Source organism: Dasypus novemcinctus, chromosome 17 (assembly GCF_030445035.2).
Source record: "Dasypus novemcinctus isolate mDasNov1 chromosome 17, mDasNov1.1.hap2, whole genome shotgun sequence".
NCBI classification, from domain to species: Eukaryota; Metazoa; Chordata; class Mammalia; order Cingulata; family Dasypodidae; genus Dasypus; species Dasypus novemcinctus.
In genome coordinates this window covers 90,323,327-90,344,362 of record NC_080689.1, presented here as the reverse complement: position 1 = coordinate 90,344,362, position 21,036 = coordinate 90,323,327, and the positions used below count along the sequence as shown (strand labels likewise).

Below are 21,036 nucleotides of genomic sequence, written 5' to 3'. Positions count from 1 at the left end.
CGGGAGCGCAGGCCCTCGGGGTGACCTGCAGTCCTCCTTGGTGTGGGCGCTGTGCTGGGCCGCGGGCGGCGTCAGGACGCTGTGGAGGTGGAGGTGCCGTCCTCGCTGTCCTGCTCCGGGCGCTGCTCTGGACGTCCTTGGTCCGCTTGGCTCCGTCCACCTTCAGGTGACCTTGGCGTTACCGGGACAGTAGCCGTTCACAGGCACACGACGGAGGCCGTTCCAGAAGCGAGCTGCTCCGGGGACGGGGGAAGAGGAAGGGACAGGCTGGCCACGCTCCCTGGGGAGGGAAGCACAGAGGGGTGGTCAGGCGAGGCGTGGGGACAGACACACAGCAGCATGCCTACTCCGTGTCAGTGCAGCCGCGAGGCTGTATTGTTTTAAGATACCGAGATAAAAAAAAAAACGTTACATTAAAAAATATAAGAGGTTCCCATATGCCCCCCCACTCCTCCCCCATCAACAACCTCTGTCTCGTGTGGCTCTCTCATTGTGTTCGGGTGGCTCATCGCTGTTCTAACTCTGACACCACCTGAGGTCTCCTGGCTCGCTGGTCTGACCTCACCTTCTGTCCTTCCCCTGCTCTCCCTGCCTCGTGCAGTGATCTCAGTGCCACGGACAGAGAAACCCACACCTCTTCTTCTGACCCTCCTTCAGAACCCAGGACAGGTGTGGGCTGTCCCCGTGGAGGAAGACGAGGCAGCGGCCGCTGGGGAAGACTCCGGCTCCCACTGCCCCGTCCCCTTCCAGAGCTGCCCTAGGCTCGAGGCTGCCCCCGCCCCGTGCTTCCCTCGCCGTGGCAGGGCTGGATGCACCTGCAGAGTGGGCCCCAAGCCCGTGTCTGCCCTGGAGGGGGGAGGCCCCTTTGCCTTCTGGGCCCTGCCACCCACTCTCCCCTCCCCAGAGGTTCTAGGTGAGTCCTGGGCCCTGGCCCGAGTCTCTAGCTGTGCGGGGGCAAGGTTCAGCCAGCCCAGGGGTGCTGAGATGATCTGGGGTCCACTGCGACCCTGGCCACCTGCCCAGGAGGAGCTGGCTGGCTTCAGCTCTGACCTTGAGCAGCTGCCAGGTGGCCCCTGGAAATGCCCCTTGTGTTCCAGCCCCCAGTGGGACAGCAAGTCCCCCACAGCCCATTCAGTTTGCTCTCGTTTAAAGTCACAAAACAAATGAAGAATCCTTTGCTACGAGAAGTCAGCAGATGAGTTTATGGTTTTTATAAAGCTAGCCAAGCAGTTCAACGTAAGACACTGCACTTTTTATATTTCTCTTTTAAACTTACATGACTAATTTTCCCAAGAATTGTATAAAATTAGCCATGGTGGAAAAATAATGTGATCTGTAGAAATTAAGGAGAGGGAAACATTCTGTGATATTCCCATCTTTGTTTCCCTACACATTTAAACATCGAACAATTACTCCATTAGATCTGGGCATTATTTCAAGTAATCTTATTAGCTTTTAATAGAGTTTTATAGGCCCTAAATACTCCTGCCAAGTTGGTCGAGACCAGAATAATCCCCCTTAAACATCACTTTTGAAATCAGCTGATGCTAAGGAAAGCCAAATTAATAAATTCTTTTAGAGGCGATGGGATTATAATACCTAGATTAATTTTTTCTATCAAAGAATTAAGGTATTGAAAATATATATATGTAAAATTATCAATCACATTTATAAATAATTAGGTATTTTGTACAACTGAAATATCATACTCCTACCCAAATCAGTTAAATTTTTGAAAATTAAAAACATCACAAAATTAGTTTATTTCTATTAATCTGTTAGTAATAAATGATATTTGATGTGAACTCAGTAAAATTTATCAAGACCTGAGAGGTTAGACTGCTGACATTAAATTAGATTTTTGCTGCTGTGAAGTTTGCCCTGAAAGACTTATATACATTTATCTCTTTTGGATTATGCTTTTATCATTTAAATAAATTTTATCACAGGTATTGAAATAATTTATATATCACTGAAAAAAAATTGCTTTCAGTTCTTTATAGTCCCCTAGTGAAAATTAATTAAGGGGATATAATAATAGAAATGAATGTGCATTTTATATCTGCAATCTCTAACAGATATGTTACTTGTTTTTCTCCCATTAGGTTATGTCCACCGCATTTCATTCGTGGCATTATTTGTATCACTGTGTGTCACGAAGATCAGGCCATGGCAAATTTAAATGGATCAGTGCCAGGTTGCTGCAGACCTTAGCAGCCGGGCACTCACTGCCACATGAGCGCCATGGCCACGGAAGTCACTCAATCATGAAAAAATACTGCCAAGAAGTCTATGGCCCACGCTAGCTGTGCCATGGCCTCCTTGGTGGTATAAAAATGTGGCCACTCTTTAAGTAAAATGTTTCCTGCTTTTATACAAGTCCTTGGCCAATTAAAACTGCACAAATTTTACTTTCCTTTGTTTAAACATTTCTTTGAAACTGGGCTTTTGGGGACAAGAGTCTTGCCACCATTATCATAAAAGATCATTTCATGTTTAGTCTAATGTAAAAATTGGATTACAACAAAAAGAAGATAACATGTTAAGGCCTTCTTCCTATAAAAGAGCATGAACATTCTAAGCTGATTTTGACAGTCTACCACTCAGACTCTAAAAAATTACATTAAGCCACCTCTTCTACTTGACAATTGGGTATACTTTTCTCGCTGTTTGCTGGCTTTTAGTTCACACTATTGATTTTTCTACTTGTAAAATAATTCTCGGGCAGAAGAGAGAATACAGACTAAGAAATACATTTCTCTCCTTTTCTTAATCATATATGATGAGCAAAAAATCAATAAAATATTTGGCAAAACCCAATGAAAATGAAATTACTTTTGTTCTTTATAATTCCAAGGGTTCTTCATTAATCTACACACTTTTTTCTGAGTTATTTAATTTAGATCAATTTTCACCATTTTTTTTGTCTCCAAATCTAAATTTGGAACTGAGTCTAACTTTCTTAAACTGATGACAAATCTGAAATGCTCTCTATTATCGCCACAAAACTTATGCTTAAGCCTCTATTAGACAATACTGGCAATTAGACATACATTTCAGAAGGCAGTAGAGAGAATTACTTACATTTAATCTCCAGATGATTCCTTCGGCCAAAGGTGATTCACAGTATTAGCTTAATTACTTTCTCCTCAACAAAAATACCTTCCTGTTGTCATTCTTACTAGATTGGCTGATATGGAGAAAATCTGGCCATTTAAATGCCGCATCAACTGAGATGAGCTGATTGTCAGCCCCTTACTCATCTGCTTTCAGGGAGAATCCCATTCTCCCTAGAACTGACTTCAACCCATATCCCAAATATGAAAAGTCCCCAACTTCACAAATCTACAAGAAAAATGGTTGGAGAAGGGCACTTACGTTTGAGCTCCACCTTGGTCCCCAAGCCGAAGGTGAGCCACAGTGATAGGACCCACACTTCCCCCTCAACAAAAACCTCCTCTTTTTGAACCTAATCAGACTAGGTTGGCTAATTTGGAGGGAATTCCAGCTCTTTCTTTCTCTTTCTCCCTACCAATCCTATTCACCTTTAAAAAATCCAACAATTTGTTGGCTTACCTAATTGGCAGATTTTCTGCCATTTACTTTTGGGTCACTAGGGTTAATTTAGCCTAAATATCACAAATTCACACAAATGTTACAACTCTGCAAAAACTTCACAAATAATGGAGGAAAAATGTACTTAACGTTTGATTTCCAATTTGGTCCTTTGGCCAAAAGTGAACCACAGTGCTTCTTAAGTTTCCTCCTCTACAAAAACCTTCCCTGAGAGGGGCACCAAGACCCCTTCTCCCATTAAATTATTTTCATTTGGAAATCAGAAAAATTAGCCATCAGCTAGCCTCCTATGGAACAATTTTCCCTTCTCTGTATCTAATCTGGGAATGAAATTTTTTACATCTCTGGCCTGGACCACAATACACAAAAAGGAACAAAAAGCAAATCCAATGGACAGAAACAGTAAGAAACAGTTGGAAAAATATATACGTTTGATTTCCTGCTTGGTTCCCTTGCCAAAATTGTACACACAGTGGTTTCTCTTAGTGTCTCACTCATACAAAAACTGAGTTTCCCTTTCTGACCATTGAACAAGGCTCTGTTCAGAATCTATGATGATGCTCCCCAGTAAATTTCTGAAACTATCGCTCAGGCAAGTTATTCTCACCCAGTGACTGAATCTTGTCTTTCAGAGAAACAGAGAAAATGTGCACTCGATTCTCAAGTTTGCTTAAAGGCTTCATCTTTATCTTTACCCCGTAGGATATCAGAGTCTGACTGCAAAGAGTGAGCTTATAGGTCATTTTATAACACCAGGATCACAAGGCACAGACAACCGAGGGAGGAAAGTTTGGATTTTACTCATGTTTGATTTCCACCTTGGTCCCTGGGCCGAACGTCCAACCCCGTGATATTTCTCTGATTTCTTGCTGTACAAAAACCCTTCTGATTGAAGTGGAACAGAGCCTGGCTCAGCTGCTGAATCTTATCTCCCTTTTCCAGCAGGTGCGGGAGCCCTGGGCTCTCCCGGCAGAAGGAAATGTTTGTTTCCTTAGGTGAAATCTGAAGTCCTAGAGATTAATACGTTTTTGTCCATAGCCCGACATTCCCTTTCTCTAGCATTTTACCACATCAGGATTGCTTCCCTCCCTCCTTCCCCTAATGTAGGCTGAATGTAAATTGGGAAGAAAAAACAAGCAAAATAAAAAGACTGTCACCTCTTCACACCTTCTCCTGATGGGGAGAGGTGGTTTGCAAATGATAACACTCATTCACTGTAATTAAGAAACTTGTTAGCGTCTCTAAGTTAAGATTAATGCCAGCTTGTCTTCCTGCTGGAACTTTTCCTTGGCCATGATGCTGTTTCTAAACAGACAGACTAACTGTATACCAATCCAAGGCATATACATTTCTTTGAAATGTACTTGCTATTAAGCAACTGATGATGTGATATGAAAATGAAGGTAAAGAGTAGGCAAGTAGATTTTATTTTGACTGATTGTTCTCTTGTTGTAGGGCAGGTAAAGCTCAAAACAGGTGCCACCATTTCCGCGGAGCTCACCCAATCCTTGCTGTCTTTGGAGCTGCCAGGGAATCATGGCATGCCACGGCATTTCCATAGGAACACAAACAGGGATACCAAAACCTCACGTTGTTTTGTGAACAGCTTCATCTACTGTCATCTTGTTTCCCTTGTAACCCTAAACTCCCACCCTCAGAATATGTTGCTCCCACCAGCCTAAACTGCTTAAAGATCTTTTGTGGCCTTCAGCATTTAGAAAATACTTCCTCTACTTGACAAAACCTTTGCCTACTTGGTTAGAATGTAAACACCTAATTGTTTCTAAGACACATGTCTCCTGGATTATCTGTAAGCAGCTGACCAAATCATGCAGAGCACAGAGGCAGGCAATTGGGCCTAGAACACCTAATTGCTCTTATCAGCATCAGATTCTTTCCACTCTACTAGACAGATGGTTGATATTTTATTTCCATTGTATTCTTAAGGGAGTCCCTTATATACATATTTTTTAATTTAATTTTAAATTTTTTAAATGTTACATTAAAAAATCTATGATGTCCCCATATAGCCCCCACCCCCTTCACCCCACTACTCCCACATCAACAACCTTTAATCATCGTGGCACATTCATTGTATTTGGTGAATACATTTTGGAGCACTGCTGTACCACATGGATAGTGGTTTACATTGTAGCTTACATTCTCACCCAGTCCACCTAGTGGGCCATGGCAGGACATGCAATGTCCAGCAACTGTCCATGCAGTACCACCCAGGACAACTCCAAGTCCTGAAAATGTCCCCACATCATAATTCTTCTTCCCTTTCCCTACCCTCAGCACCTGCCATGGCCACTTTCTCCACATTAAAAAATATGGAATGCTTCACTAATTTGCGTGTCATCCTTGTGCAGGGACCATGCTAATCTCCTCTGTATTGTTCCAATTTTAGTATATGTGCTGCCAAAGTGAGCAATATATATTTTTAATGTAACATTTATGTAATCTAAAGTTTCTTTAAAAATAAAAAAAATTAAAAATAATTTGTCTTGGAGATTTAGGGGATGTCTTAAATCCACTCTCATAGCCTTGGTTCTCCTTTGACTGGTGCCTCTGTGTGCTAGTTAGGATTGAGCTAGGCTGCTTCCTGATTCTCCCACTCATCCTCCTCAGTGCACAGATAAGTCCTGCTGGTCTGTTGCTGGGAAGAAGCAGCAAGGTGCACTGTCTCCCATTCCCCACACTGCCCTGGTAATCCTGACAGAGACCTAGATAAAGTTCCAACAAAGAAGAGCAGATAGGATGAAGGCAGACCAGGAGGAAAGTAAAGAGATTGAAACCCTTGTCCATGAGTACTTTATGTCAGTATTTCATGCTCTCAAAATCTTTGAAATCAGAGGAAAAATAGAAAATTGCTAAATTTATTTCACAATTGGAGAATCATGATTGGAATTCATTTAGCAGAAAACAAATTTTGAGGAAAACCTCAAAGATTTAACTTATGTGATCAAACTGATGGAAAACAGGAATCTGGAAACTTCTATTATTTTGTGTGAGCAGGACTAGCCCTTGAACCAGGCAGTGCTAGTTGTCTGCACAGAGCTGGGGAAAGCCCACCTCATTCTTCATGGGCTTAGGTTGGGTGAGGTGGCCAGTGGAATGTAGAATCACATGGAGTAGCATCTGTCCATGTTCAGAGACCTTGGCTCTCCCCTTCAGGCTGTGTGGACAGTAATGGACATAAAAAGGGGAAATGTTAGTAGACACAGAACAGCAACAGGATTTAACACTTCCAAACCACTTGAAGGAACAAGATGTGCAAAGATAACTAAACCAATCCAGCCAAATTCTGGACAGGGTAATCAAACCCAAGAGGAAAGTATGATAAATAGAAATACTAAATGAGATGGAAGGACCAAGTCCAAACATAACAGTCAAACTATAATTAGGGATTTTAAAAAACTATCTTACCCAGGTCAGCTAACAGGAAGGTGAAGATGGTCAACCACCACACCAGGGAACCAAGAGTGTCTACCACTGCAAACAGGAGAATTGCATCCATCAGCCATGTGGTATTTAAGCCACATCTCGATATAAAGGTGGCTCATACATCACCATCCAGGGTCCACAGGATTGAGGAATAAAATATTTATTAGAGTGGACTTATTGGTATTCGACTATAGAACAATTGTGACTCTAGCAATGGAAGAAATGGTATCATTGAAGTGGAGACAGTGGCCATGGGCATTTCTGAAGACAAGGAGAAGAAAGAAGAGGTGTGATGTGGGGACATTTTCAGGACTTTGAATTGTCCTAAATGATATTGCAGGGACAGATGCAGGACATTATATGTCCTGCTATAACCCACTGAATGTACTCAGGGAGAGTGTAAACTGCAATGTAAACTATAATCCATCAGTGTAGCAGTGCTCCAAAATGTATTCATCAAATGCAATGAATGTGCCACAATGATGAAAGAGGTTGTTATGCAGTGAATACGAAGACTAAGCATTATTAAGATGTCTATCTTACCAAAACTGATCTACAGATTGAATGCAATTCCAATAAAAATGAACACAGCATTCTTTAATGAACTAGAAAAACTATTTATTTGGAAAGGAAAGAGGCCTTGAATAGCCAAAGACATATTCAAAAAGAAAAATGAAACTTGGGGAATAACACTACCTGACTTCTAAACATACTACAAAGCTACAGTAGTGAAAACAGCATCAAATAATTTTTGTAAAGAATATCTAAAAATAGAACAAATCAGTATATATTGTTAGTTTTATAAAGAATAAGATTACAATATTGTTAGAATAATGTATATTTAATATTAACATGTTCACATATTTATTTTATGATATAGAATATATACTGTTTAAAATATAACATATAGTAATTCATATGGTAAATTACTTTATTAAATTAACAGTAGTTTTCTATATTTAAAATATAATATTTGCATGTTGATGGGAATGATGCTAAGAGAGGTGAACATTGATAGTTCAGAAAGAGGGCTGGACACAATGAGAAATATCCTAGAATAGATGAGAGGGATGGGATCTGAGGGTCTGGCCTAACAAAACAGGACTGTCTGCTCATCTACAATAACTGGAAGGAAGGCAGAGCAGGGGGACATAGGCATCCCTGGATCAAAGGAAACTTGGGAGGGACTTGTGGACTTTTCCTCTTTATTAAACTTTAAAAAAAAATTTTTTTTATTTTTTCTTTAGTTAGGCCAGTAATTTATTCAGGTAGGGAAGGAAGAGAAATGAGAGAAAATAACAGATCATGGATGGGTCCCAGGTAGAAAGGAAGGGGCTGAAAAGTGATAAAGTGGGCTAATTTACAGACAGCAATTTCCCATTATGGATTATAAATGCCCAAGTTTGACTTAATAGCAAGAAATAGCAAGAGCAGAGCACAGAAGATCCATGTGGGGGAAATAGCAAGAACAGGGCAGGACCTGCACGAGACAGCCACTGGGACAGGTTGAAGGCGCTGGTGGTAAGTATGAACACAAAGAAGAGATAAAATGGGGGCAAGGGGTTGCCTTTGGGTGGGGCTTTGCGGGTTTGAGGGGGGCTGGGGATGGGCGGATGGGTAATATTGCCCAAAAAGTGGGGGGAGGGAGGGATAGCATACGAACACAGGAGAGTGTCAGGTGTTGGTTGAGAGTAGAATGCTGAGAAAATCGTATCAAAATATAATTAAGAGGGTTACCTGTTTAGGATGCTCGGAAGGGATGGTCTGATGCGGGACGGGCTCCTGGGGAATGTCTGAATGCTCATTTTGCCAGAGTGGGTGATACCATTGGGTAGAGACCCAAGTAGTGAGAGTGGGGGTGGACCCACATCCTGGGGAGGACTAATGCCATCAAATAGAGGGAACTGTATCTCTCGAGAGAAAGGGTGGCTCCCAGGACATTGGGGCAGCTGAGCAAGTTAGGACCTGAACACTGTTGCAAGTATCTCTGGACATGGCTCCTCGGGAAACGGAGATTGGCTGTCACTGTGGGCAACAAGGGGATGGGAAAATGGATGTTAAATGTGTGGAACCGGGAAACAGACTTTGGCCCAGTGGTTAGGGCATCCGTCTACCACATGGGAGGTCCGCGGTTCAAACCCCGGGCCTCCTTGACCCGTGTGGAGCTGGCCATGCGCAGTGCTGATGCGCGCAAGGAGTGCCGTGCCACGCAAGGGTGTCCCCTGCGTGAGAGCCCCACGCGCCAGGAGTGCGCCCGTGAGGAAAGCCGCCCAGCGTGAAAAGAAAGAGCAGCCTGCCTAGGAATGGCGCCGCCCACACTTCCCGTGCCGCTGACGACAACAGAAGCGGACAAAGAAACAAGACGCAGCAAATAGACACCAAGAACAGACAACCAGGGGAGGGGGGGAAATTAAATAAATAAATAAATCTTTAAAAAAAAAAATGTGTGGAACCAAGGTAAATGTGGGGTAAGAGAGGAGTTTCGTGAGAGTACACAAGGATGGATATAAAATATGTAATATTACATCATAAACATATAGGGGATGACAGAATGATAATGTAAACCATAATGTAAAACATAGGATAACTAAAAATGTTAGAAAACTGCATGTCCTAAAGTATGCACCACAATGTAAGCACAGATGTCACCTGGTTTGAAAGCTATTGTCTCAAACTCTGTACATCACTTTAAGTAAATATGTTGTGAATAGGTTGTAAGAGTATCGCTGTGGAAGGGAAAAGGTTTTGTGATGGATGTGTGGGAGTGCTGTATATTGTATACATGAATTGCTGTGGTCTAGGGCTCTTGTGAAGAGAAGTTCAATAATTAGGGGAAAAAAAAAGGAAAAGAAAAAGATAGGATGTAGAATTTTTCCAAGTCAACACGTATTCTATATCTAACCTTTAAACCCATCGCTATATCCCATTTTGTTAGTAAGAGATCCTGACATTATATTGGGGCTTCAATATTCAGGAAGTTCTGGATCCCAGAGTGGTCCAACAATGGCAGCAGAGGAATACTGGTATAGGATACTATAGACAGGGGATATATGGCGGACAGGGAGCTATACAGGGCATATGTCCAGGGTGCATGGTAATGTTTGGATATACTCATAGTGGCAACAATTAAAAAGCACAGCTGGGGGGGTACTGGGTCCCTGGCCGGGGGTGCTGTGCCGTGGTCCCTAGAGGAGCAGCGGCAGTCCCCCAAGTGCAGCGGCAAGGACCAAGAAGGAGTGAGGGTCCAACAGTGAGCCCCTGATACTAATGACTATGCTTGTGAGCCTATATGCCTGAAATAAGAACAAGGCCTAGAGCAGCACTGTGCCTGGGAATTTCCTCCTGACAGCCTTCATGTTACTCAATGTGGCCAGTCTCGAAGCCTAACTCAGCATCTAAATGCAATGCCTCCCCCCCAGCGTGGGACATGACACCCGGGGATGAGCCTCCCTGGCACTGAGGGATCACTATCAACTAACAACTGATAATGCAACTGGAAAATGACCTTGAATTGAAGGTTCGATGCGGATCAGTAGAATATCCCTGTCTACATAGAATAATATGACTTTAAAATGCTGTTTGACCTAATGTAAGGGGGAAATAGAAAGGTGAAATGAGTTTATATGGCTATGTCTCTAAAAAAAAAAGAGTCTGGAGGCTGTCAGAAGGATTGCCCTTATGCACAACTGAGCAGAGTCTAAGAGACAGATAAAGTAGATACAATCCCCAGGTATTGGTTCCTTTGAGGGCTGCCTGCTTTTTAAACCATTAATTAATCTACCCCTTTGCTAATGGCAGTGCAGGAGTTCCAACTGTTTGCTGTTTTGATTGATTGCCACACTCATCAATCCCCCAGGAAATCCCAATGATAAAGTCTTTGGGGAATATCTGGGCTTCTCCTGGCTTCTGGAGGAAATCTCATTCTGAGTGGCAGAATCTTGTGTTTGGGGGGAGTGTTCCAGCAGCCACCTTGGGGTTGTTGATGTCCATGTGAACTCTCTACCAGTTGTGTATTGAGGATTCAGTACTAAGGTAGTATATTGAAGATACAGTACTACTGGATGTTGAATTTACACTTTTAGATACCTTTACTGAAGAGCTTCACATCTTCATCCTACTCCCAGTCACTCTCTGGTCTTTTCATTTCAACCTCAAGAATTGCTTTAGCAATTTTTTATTATCTGTTAAAAAAAGATGCATCTGTCACCCAAAGCATCATATTAAAATAATATAATATAAATATACCCCACTTTCCACACCCCACACTTCTCCCACATTGAAATCGTCTTACATTAGTGTAGTACATTCATTTCTCTTGATGAGTACTTTTTTGAGCACTGCTGCACAGCATAGATTATAGTCTATATTGTAGTTTACACACTCTCCCTCTCCATTCAGTGGGTTATGGCAGGGTATATAACGTCCTGCATCTGTCCCTGCGATATCACTGAGGACAACTCCCAGTCCCAAAAATGCCCCCACATCACACATATTTTTCCCTTCTCCCTGTCTTCAGCAACTCCTGTGACCACTGTCTCCACATCAATGATATAATTTCTTCCAATGCTGGAGTCACAATAAGTCTATAGGAGAATACCGGTAAACCCACTCTAATCCATATTTTATTCCTCCATCCTGAGGACCCTGGGATGGCAATTTCCATTCCACTTCTAAATTGAGAGGAGACTTAGAGGTCACATGTCCTTTAGCAGTTATTTTAGGCAGGCATTTGTTGATGAATACACTCAGTTTCTATTCCTTTGTGAATATTTAGCCTCTCTCCTTTTTGAAGGCAGTTTTGTTGAAGAAAGACTTCGGCTGACAGGGGTTCTCTTTCAGTGCCTTAAATATATCATGCCATTGCCTTCTCAACTTCATGTTGTCTGATGAGAGAATCAGCACTTAGTCTTATTGGGGATGCCTTTACATGACAAAATTGTTTTTCTCTTGCTGCTTTCAGAATTCTTTCTTTATCCATGGATTTGACATTCTGATTAGTATGTGTCTTGGTGTAGGTTTCTTAGTGTTTTTTCTGTTCACAGTATGTTGCACTTCTTGGACATGTATATTTATGTCTTTCATAAGACTTGGGAAATTTTCATCCAATATTTCCTCAAATATTTTTTCTGCCCCTTTTCTATCCTCTACTCCTGGGACACCCATGATGCATATGTTTGTACACATTATGTTGTCATTCAAGTCCCAGGGACACTGCTCAATTTTTTGTATTTTTTATCTTTGTGTTTTTCTGACTGTATGATTTTTTTTGTCCTGTCACCTCATTTTTCTAATTCTTTCTTTCTTCTATTAAAAGGTGTTATTGTATGCCTTTAGCGGATTTTGAATCTCAACTATAGTGCATTTCTTCACAGTAATTTTTGTCATGATTCTTTTCATACTTATAAATTCTTTATATTCATAATTTATAATATTACTCTATATCCACTATCAGTTTATTTTTATCCATATTTTCCTTCATCTTGAATTAATTTAGTAGGTTTGTTTGAAATTCTTTGAGTAGTTGGTCCCAATTCTTTGTATCCTCTGGAATTTAAATTGTTTCCTTGACTGAGCCATATATTTCTTTTTCTTAGCATGGGTTGTTATTATTTTTGCACAAATCTGGGCATCAGCTTACTTTGATGTTCTAACACTGAAGCTCAATTTATCTTTATTGCCTAAGGTATTATGGTTGGTTTCAATTCTGTAAAGACTGTTTTGATGCTTGGTGCAGCTTATTCTGATCCTTTAGAGTACCCTATGCTCAACAGTCCAGATTTTGCCAGCTCTTTTGCACTTTATTCTTTCCCTAGATTATTTGGTACAATTTTTAAGTTGGCCTTTTAGTGTGCAATTGTTTCACCTCCAGGGGAAAGCTTCCTATTCTCTGTTCTTTCCCTTGGAATCTTACTCTTTTCTGTTTGTTTTTTATGTGTGCAGAATTTTCTCCCCAGTTCCCATGATTTGTTTAAATTCTCTACCTTACTCAGTGCCTCCTTTTCATTACACTTTTAGTTCTGGGACCTATCACAGGGGGTCAGATGGGGTCATTCAGGAAGGTCTGTTTTGTCTTTACATGGTCTAAGCAAACAGATCCTGGCTTGAATGCATGTACTTCTTGCCAACAATTCTGCTGCAGTCTCTTTTTGCCCTGTGACACTCCTCCACTGCTTCTGTTCTGTCCTGGGTCCCTTTAGATCTGGGGCCCTTTCCTTGGATATATGTAGGATTTTAACTCACTGCTGTGAGTGGCTCTATGGTCATTATTCATGTTAGGAGGGTCTCAGGCCATGGTGTCTCTCTGTGACTCTTAATCTGTGTAGAACCAAGTGATGGGGAGGGGTCTGGATTGGTGGTTCTGGAATGTAAATCTCCAAACTGATTTTGGTATTTTTTTTCTTTATCTTTGATTCAGTGTTTTTTGGATTTCTTCTCCAGTCTCTACTGTCCTCCAGAATTCCAAGCACGTCAGATTTGTGCTTTTATTAGTTGATTCAAAGGGGGGCGGGGACATTCCATGGAATGTTGTACATCATCATGCCTCCCCAAGATGTGGGTACACCTTCCCACTCATTATAGGGGTCTCCACCCAAAGATATAACACATTATGAATAGATGAGCATACACACCCTCCTAGAAGACTGTCCCTGTGCAAGCAGCTCCCCCTGATAACCTTAAACAGGTAATCCTTCCATATTATATTTTCTAAAGGGTTTTCTCAACATTATACTTTCAACCACATACCAACAAACTCTTATGTTCAACTGTTACTCCCAAACCTCCCCCCAATTCCCTGGGCTATCTTGAATAAAAGGGAAAATGGTAAAAATGAATGAGTTTATATGGTTAAGGGTCTTTAAAAAGAGTTAGGAGGTCATCAGTGCAGTCACACTTATACATGCCTCAGCAGGATCCCAGAGAGAGCCGAAATAGATACAACCCCAGATATTGGTGCTCCTGAGGGCTACAGAGACACACAGGTTCAACAGTCATGGCAGTTGGCTCTGGAGTTCAGAGCCTTGCCAGTTGGCCCACCTTTGGAATTTGTGTTCCTGAGTGTGATGGACTTAGCCTCAAATATGATCTCTCTATACATGCCTCTCCTGTCACTTTCACTGAACCTGTGGTTGATGCTGGCATTGGTGAATACCCAGAAGACTTGAATCTCTGGACTGCCCATGTGCCAGCTGCACCCTGAACCTCAGCAGAGTTGCAACTCCTACTCTCTGGTTCATTGGACTTCCCTAGGTCAGCTAACAGGGAGGAGAAGGTGGTCAACCACCACACCAGGGAACCAAGATTGCCTACAATGGCAAGCACAAGAATTGCATGCATCAGCCATATGGGATAAGCCCCCTCTCAATATAGAGGTGGAGTGGCATCACCATCCCAGGGCACACAGGATGGAGGAATATAATATGGATTAGAGTGACATTACTGTTATTTTATATAGAATTATTGTGACTAGTAAAGGAAGAAACTGTTTCACTGATGTAGAGAACGTAACCACAGTAGTTGCTAAGGGCAGGGAGAGGGAAGAAGAGCTGTGATGTGGGGGCATTTCTGGGACTTGGAGTTGTCCTAAATGATATTGCAGGGACAGATGCTGAGCATTATATATCCTGTCATAACCCACTGAATTGACTGGGGGAGAGTGTAAACTACAATGTAAACTACAATCCCTGCTGTGCAGCAGTGCTCCGAGATGCATTTACTAAATGCAATGAATGTGCCACAATGATGAAAGAGGCTGCTGATGTGGGAGGAGTGTGGGTGTGGGGTGCAGGGTATGTGGGAACCTCTTATATTTTTTAATGTAACATTTATTGTGATCTATGTATTATCCAAAAATACAATAAAAATAAGTGCTCAAAAAATGGAATATGTATGTAGTCGAATAATTTTCTTTTTCTTTTTTTATCTTTATTTTTTTTAAATGTTACATTACAAAATATGAGATGTCCCCATATGCCCCCTTACCCCACTCCTCCCACATCATTCCTGGTATGCAAGCATGGTTCAACATAAGAAAATCAATTAATGTAATAAATCATATAAACAGATTGAAGGGGAAAAAAATCACATGATCATATCTATGGATGCAGAAAAAGCATTTGACAATATACAACACCCTTTCTTGACAAAAATCACTGCAAGATTGGAATAAAAGTAATCTTTCTGAAAATGATAAATCATATATATGAAAAACCTGCAGCTAACATCATTTACAATGGTGAAATCCTAAAATCTTTCCCTCTAAGATCAGGAAAAGGACAAGGATGCCCAATATCACCCCTTCCATTTAACGTTGTATTAGAAGTACTCTCTCCTGGTCTGAGGCAAGAACCAGGCATAAAAGGCCTCTAAAGTGGAAAGGAAGAAATCAAAATTATCTATTTGCAGATGGCATCATCCTATACATAAAAAAACCTGGAAAGTCTACAGCAAATCTCTAGAAATTATAACTGAGTTCAGTAAAGTCACAGGTTATAACCTGGGAAGAGTGTGAGCTACAATGTAAACCACTATCCACGTGGTGCAGCAGTGCTCCAAAATGTATTCACCAAATGCAATGAATGTGCCACGAGGAAATATAAATAAATAAAAGGATGAAGTGTATCTCTTACCATTTTTTAAGAAAAAAAACATACTCCCTACTGAGATTGAGGAGTGAGTTAAGGGTTTAGGGACTTTGGGAAGGGAAAAGTAAGTAGTTTTCATATGAATAAGGAATAAAAGTTGCTTACCTGTAAAAAAAAAATCAATGTGCAAAAATCAGTAACATTTCTGTACAGCAATAATGAGCAATCTCAGAAGGCAATCAAGACACAAATACCATTTACAATAGTAAATAATAAAATCAAATACCTAGGAATAAATTTAATGATGTAAAAGATTTATACACAAAAATCTACAGAACAATGTTGAAGAAATTCAAAGAAGACCTAAATAAATGGAAGAATATTCCCTGTTCATTGATAGGAAGACTAGATATTATTAAGATGTCTATCCTACCAAAACTGATGTACAGATTCAATGCATTCCCAATGTAAATCAACACAGAATTCTTTAATGAACAATAAAAAACTATGAAATTTATTTGGAAAGGAAAGGGACCTAGAATAGGCAAAGACATATTGAAAAAAATATGAAATTTTTTAAATCTTCAAAACATACCACAAAGCTACAGTCTTGAAAAGAGCATCGAATAATTTTCTTAAAGAACACTTAAAAATAGCATAAATCAGTATATATTGTTAATTTTATAAAGAATAAGCATACAATATTGTTAGAATAATATATATTTAATATTAACATGTCTACATATTTATTTTATTATATAGAATATATACTGTTTAAAATATAACATATAGTAATTTATATGGTAAATGACCTTATTAAATTAACAGTAGTTTTCTATATTTAAAAAAATGATATTTGCATGTTTATGGAAATGATGCGAAGAGAGGGGAACATTGATAGTTCAAAAAGAGAGGGGTGGACACAATGAGCAATATCCTTGAGCAGATGAGAGGGATAGGATCTGAGGGTTTGTCCTCACATAGGAGGGCTGCCTGCTCATCTACAAAATAACTAGAAGGAAGGCAGAGCAGGAGGACATAGTTATCCATGAAGCAGAGGATACATGGGAGGGACTTGTGAGCTTGTTCCTCTTTTTAAATTAAAAAAATATATATATTAATTTTTCTTTAGTTAGACCAGTAATTTATTCAGGTAGGGAAGGAAGAGAAATGAGAGAAAATGACGGATCATGGGTCCCTGGTAGAAAAGAAGGGACTGAAATGTGGGCTAATTTACAGACTACAATTTCCCATTATGGATTATAAATGCCCAACTTGTGTGTTGATCCATGTGGGGAAATAGTTAGAGCAGGGCACAGAAGGCAGGAACAGGGCAGGACCAGCACCAGACAGGCACTGGGACAGGTCAAAGGCAGTAGAGCAAGAGATCTTCCTGCTTTTTAAACATTAATTAATCCAGCCTTTTGCTAACGGCAGGCCAGGAGTTCCAGCTGTTGCTGTTTTGATTGACTAACCCACCCATCAGTCCCCCAGGAAATCCCAATTATAATGTCCTTGGGGAATCTCGGGGCTTCTCCTGACTTCTGGAGGAAATCATCTGAGTGGCAGAATCTTGTGTGTGTGTGTTGGGGGCGGGAGGGGGGGGGTTCTTCCAGCAGCCACCTTGGGGTTGCTGATGTCCATGTGGACTCTCTGCCAAGTTCCAGATCATCTATTGATTCTCAGTCTTACTAGCCATCTTCATTCCCCCCTCAGTGACTTTACTCCTTTATTCTTAATGGACTTGTTCCTCTTATTGCTTCTTTTTACACAGTAAACAGGAAATAAGGCAATTGCTTTGTAGTTAGGACAGGGAAGAGATGTTAGAACTTGAGAGATAATAAAAAGAAAGAGTAGAGGGTGAAGGGTCCAGGGAAATGAAGTATGTTTGTGAGGCAAGATTCAGTGCCCATATGAGGTGAGTGTTCATGAATTTAAAGTGAGGCAAGTTAGATCGATTCACCAGCCACAGAGGCATGGATACAGGCATGTGAAGTGTTGGGTTTTTGCTATGGGTAGGGTCTTCCTGGATGAAGATAAGGAAATACAGGAACAGCAAGTGATTTCTTCATGTGCTTAAGGGAATCATTATTAAGCAGGATCATATAATTTAATCTGGGTAAAGAGGAAAATGAGAATATGAGGCATTTAGGGAAACTGTAATTGATTTGTTAAAATATATTTTTCAGAAAAAATAAAATCATAATTTTTATATGGATATAAAAAATGTATGTTAAAATTTTATTTTACTCATATGTTGGAAACTGAGGCATAGTGGCCTCTCAAGGAGAGATGTGCTTTCTCCATGCTAGTGCTGTCTCCATGGCTATGCTTGCAACCTAAGAAATGCGGTAATTAAGAGTACCCAGCAAATGGGATGAAGCTGTTAAAGGCTGAAAGAAAAGATGAGCACATATCTTTTATAGTGAATAGAACACTTAAACTTTTTACCTTGAGATAAGATTTTTTAAAATTCCTTAGACTATAGGCAATGCTGATAGTTAATACATGTTGCTGTTTAATGTCATGTACGCTATGTTTGTGCTTATTGGCACATAGGCTACGTATGCCTGCTTCTTGGCATGTACTCTGGGTAAAGAGCCCCTTGTACACAATTAAGATGTCTGAGGAGTCATTACTCGCAGAACCCCTGATCCCAGCTCTCTCGTTCTTTCTCTTTATTTCCTTCTCCCTTTTCTCTTTCTTTCATTCCCAATATCCTTCATGTCCAAATCTCCAGCACTCATATGATATGAATGATCCAGAAAGAGATAACTTATTCAAAGGAAAAGTCAACACAGCACAGATCTATGTAGTGCACAGAAATGTAAAAATGAATTGCAAATGGAGACAAAATAATTTTTTAAAGAAAAAATTATGTACTTTTGAAATTTATTTAAACTCATACTGAAGAGGAAAGTTCCTACATTGCAAAGGGTTAGAGCGATTCAATTTGATTTTATCTTATTCTTGAAGAGTTCTTACCCTCTCTGTTTTTAAAAATCAATTCTATTGCTTCATATTTTTAGAACAAATCAATTTTATTCATACATATTAATAAAGCATACAATTCATACAAATTGTACAAACAGTATTTGGCATAATTACATAGTTGTGCATTCATCACTTCAATCATTATTAGAGCATTTGTAGACTCTAATAATGATTGCTAGGTGAGTCTGCAGGGACACTCTGCCCTCTGGTTTAGGCAGAGCTTGGTGCACAACAGGGACTCTGTAGATGCCGTGGCTTACTTTGTCCTTTCCTAGAGATTCCAAGAAGCAGCTGGGGGTGGATAACACACTCAACCCCTCAATTAGCTGGGTCCCTTCACTCTTCCTACAAAAGTCAGAGGATCTGGAGGTAGAGTGGGAGTCCATCTCCCTAAGCACCAGGAACTGCAGTGAGGCACTACTGCATCATGACACCCAGGGACATCTCTGCCCACCACAGGGGTGCTGTGAGCATGCCCATCCCAGTAGGAGGGAAAGGAGGGAAAGGAGGGAAGGGGGCAGTGGGCGCCACCTTGAGGGACCCACCTCAGCTTCCTGAACCAGAAAGGCAAGTCAGAGGAGAAAAGAGCTGTGGTACCTACACTGTGCACCTAGCACACAGGAGAGGAAATCTCAGAAAAGCAGGATAAGAGAGGATACAGAGATATTATTTGTCTATTGTTTGTCCCTTCCAGTAAAATGAAAGCTTTATGAGGTCAGGGCTTCTGTTTTATTTGTTCCTAAGTTGGTGTCCTAAGTGTAGAAGCGATCTGATGTTGTTTGCATAAGTCTAAACATATCATTGATTTTTGGTGGGAGTAAATGAAGAACCTGCTCTATGACAACTTTGGAGCTGAAGTCATTTTACTTATCACAAGTAGGTGGAGGAGTTACACTGTAGGATACTAATCACTTTGTTATTTGACAAACTGACCTAAAGGACAGTGCTAAGGGTGACATCTAAGCAGCTTGTTGCTCATTTTCAGAGAAAACATTTGCTCTGAGGGTAATGCAGAGGCCTGATTCTATATATAATGAAGAACTGGAGAGGAGTTAGCAGCAATTCTTCTGGGATTCAGGTCTCAACCAGCATTTGAACACTTCAAAGACATAAGACTCTGAGAGATATATTTAATAGGTATATTTATAATTATAGGTATGAATAAAGGATTAGAAGAATCATGAGTAGTTAGTTGTATTATAAATGAGTATAGCTTTGTTATATTGGAGAGGTAGATTATCATGTATTACCAAATAAGGCCCACCAAAGAAGAGGTGGTGCTCATGAGGCTATGTTCCTTGCCTCTGGTTTGAAGTCTTGTCTTTTGTGATGGTTAGATTCATGTGTCAGCTTGTCCAAGTAATGGCACCCAATTGTTTGTTGAAGCAAGAACTGGCCTAATTGTTACAGTGTAGATTCAAATCACCAGTAAATTGCAAGCAGCCTGAAGAGAAAATGTCTCTACTTCAGCCTGCCAGATTCTCCTGGGAAATATATGAAAAAGTTTCTTTGGAGTGCCCAGCTTGCAATGCTTTACAGAATTTGGATGTGTGCATCCCAACAGTCATGTAAGACAATTTTTATAAAATCTTTTAATATTTTTAGGTTAGAGCAAAATGAATTATGGTTTTGGACCGTGAATTTTAGATCATTATAACTAGGCTCAAACACATCTTTCTTAATCAAAATAGGAATCATTACAATCAACATATTTTTATTTATTCCTGTAGCATAAATATCTGTGCTTTTGAAATTGATGAACTCTGGGAAAGCATTTCCTGCATCTGTCTGGTTGTGGAAGTGTTTTTCCTGCCAAAAGTTGTTGAGATGCTTGAAGAACTGGTAGTCAATTGGTAAAAAATCATGTGAAAAAGGCGGATGCGGCAAAACGTCGTAGCCCAATTCATTCAACTTTTGAAGCATTGGTTGTGTGACGTGCAGTCAAGTGCTGTCATGGAGAAGAATTGGGCCCTCTCTGCAGGCTGCAGGCATGGCAATTTCCAGTGTATCTCATGGATTTGCTGAGAATGCTTCACAGATGTAATGGTTTCACCAGGATTCATAAAGCTATGGTGGATCAGACTGGAAGCAGATGAACAGTGACCAAGACCAGTTTTTGGTGCAAGTTCTTTTTTGTTTTTTGTTTGTAGATGTGAACAAACTTATTTATACTGAGCCAAGGGGGTGGACAGGTGTCCAGTCTCAGAACTTCTGGAACAGCTTCTTGGTGCCAGCAGCCTTGGCAACTTTGAGCACGTTGAAGCGCACGGTCTTGCTCATGGGCCAGCACTCGCCCACATGGTGCAAATTTGGATTTGGGGAGGGCTTGGAGCTTCTTCTTGGTCCAGCAACTCAGATGGTTGTCACTGGTTGTTGTATAAAATCCATTTTTTGTCCCATGTCACAATCTGATGAAGAAATGATTTGTTTTTGCATA

The 21,036-nt window shown here is 40.6% G+C and overlaps 1 non-coding gene across 1 annotated transcript; it reads right to left on the bottom strand.

The window, feature by feature from the left end:
• Positions 1 to 5,903: 5,903 nt before the first annotated feature.
• On the bottom strand, positions 5,904 to 6,010 carry LOC111762516 (U6 spliceosomal RNA). The gene has a single exon (XR_002795614.2). It is a non-coding gene; the product is annotated as a U6 spliceosomal RNA (small nuclear RNA).
• Positions 6,011 to 21,036: the final 15,026 nt, after the last annotated feature.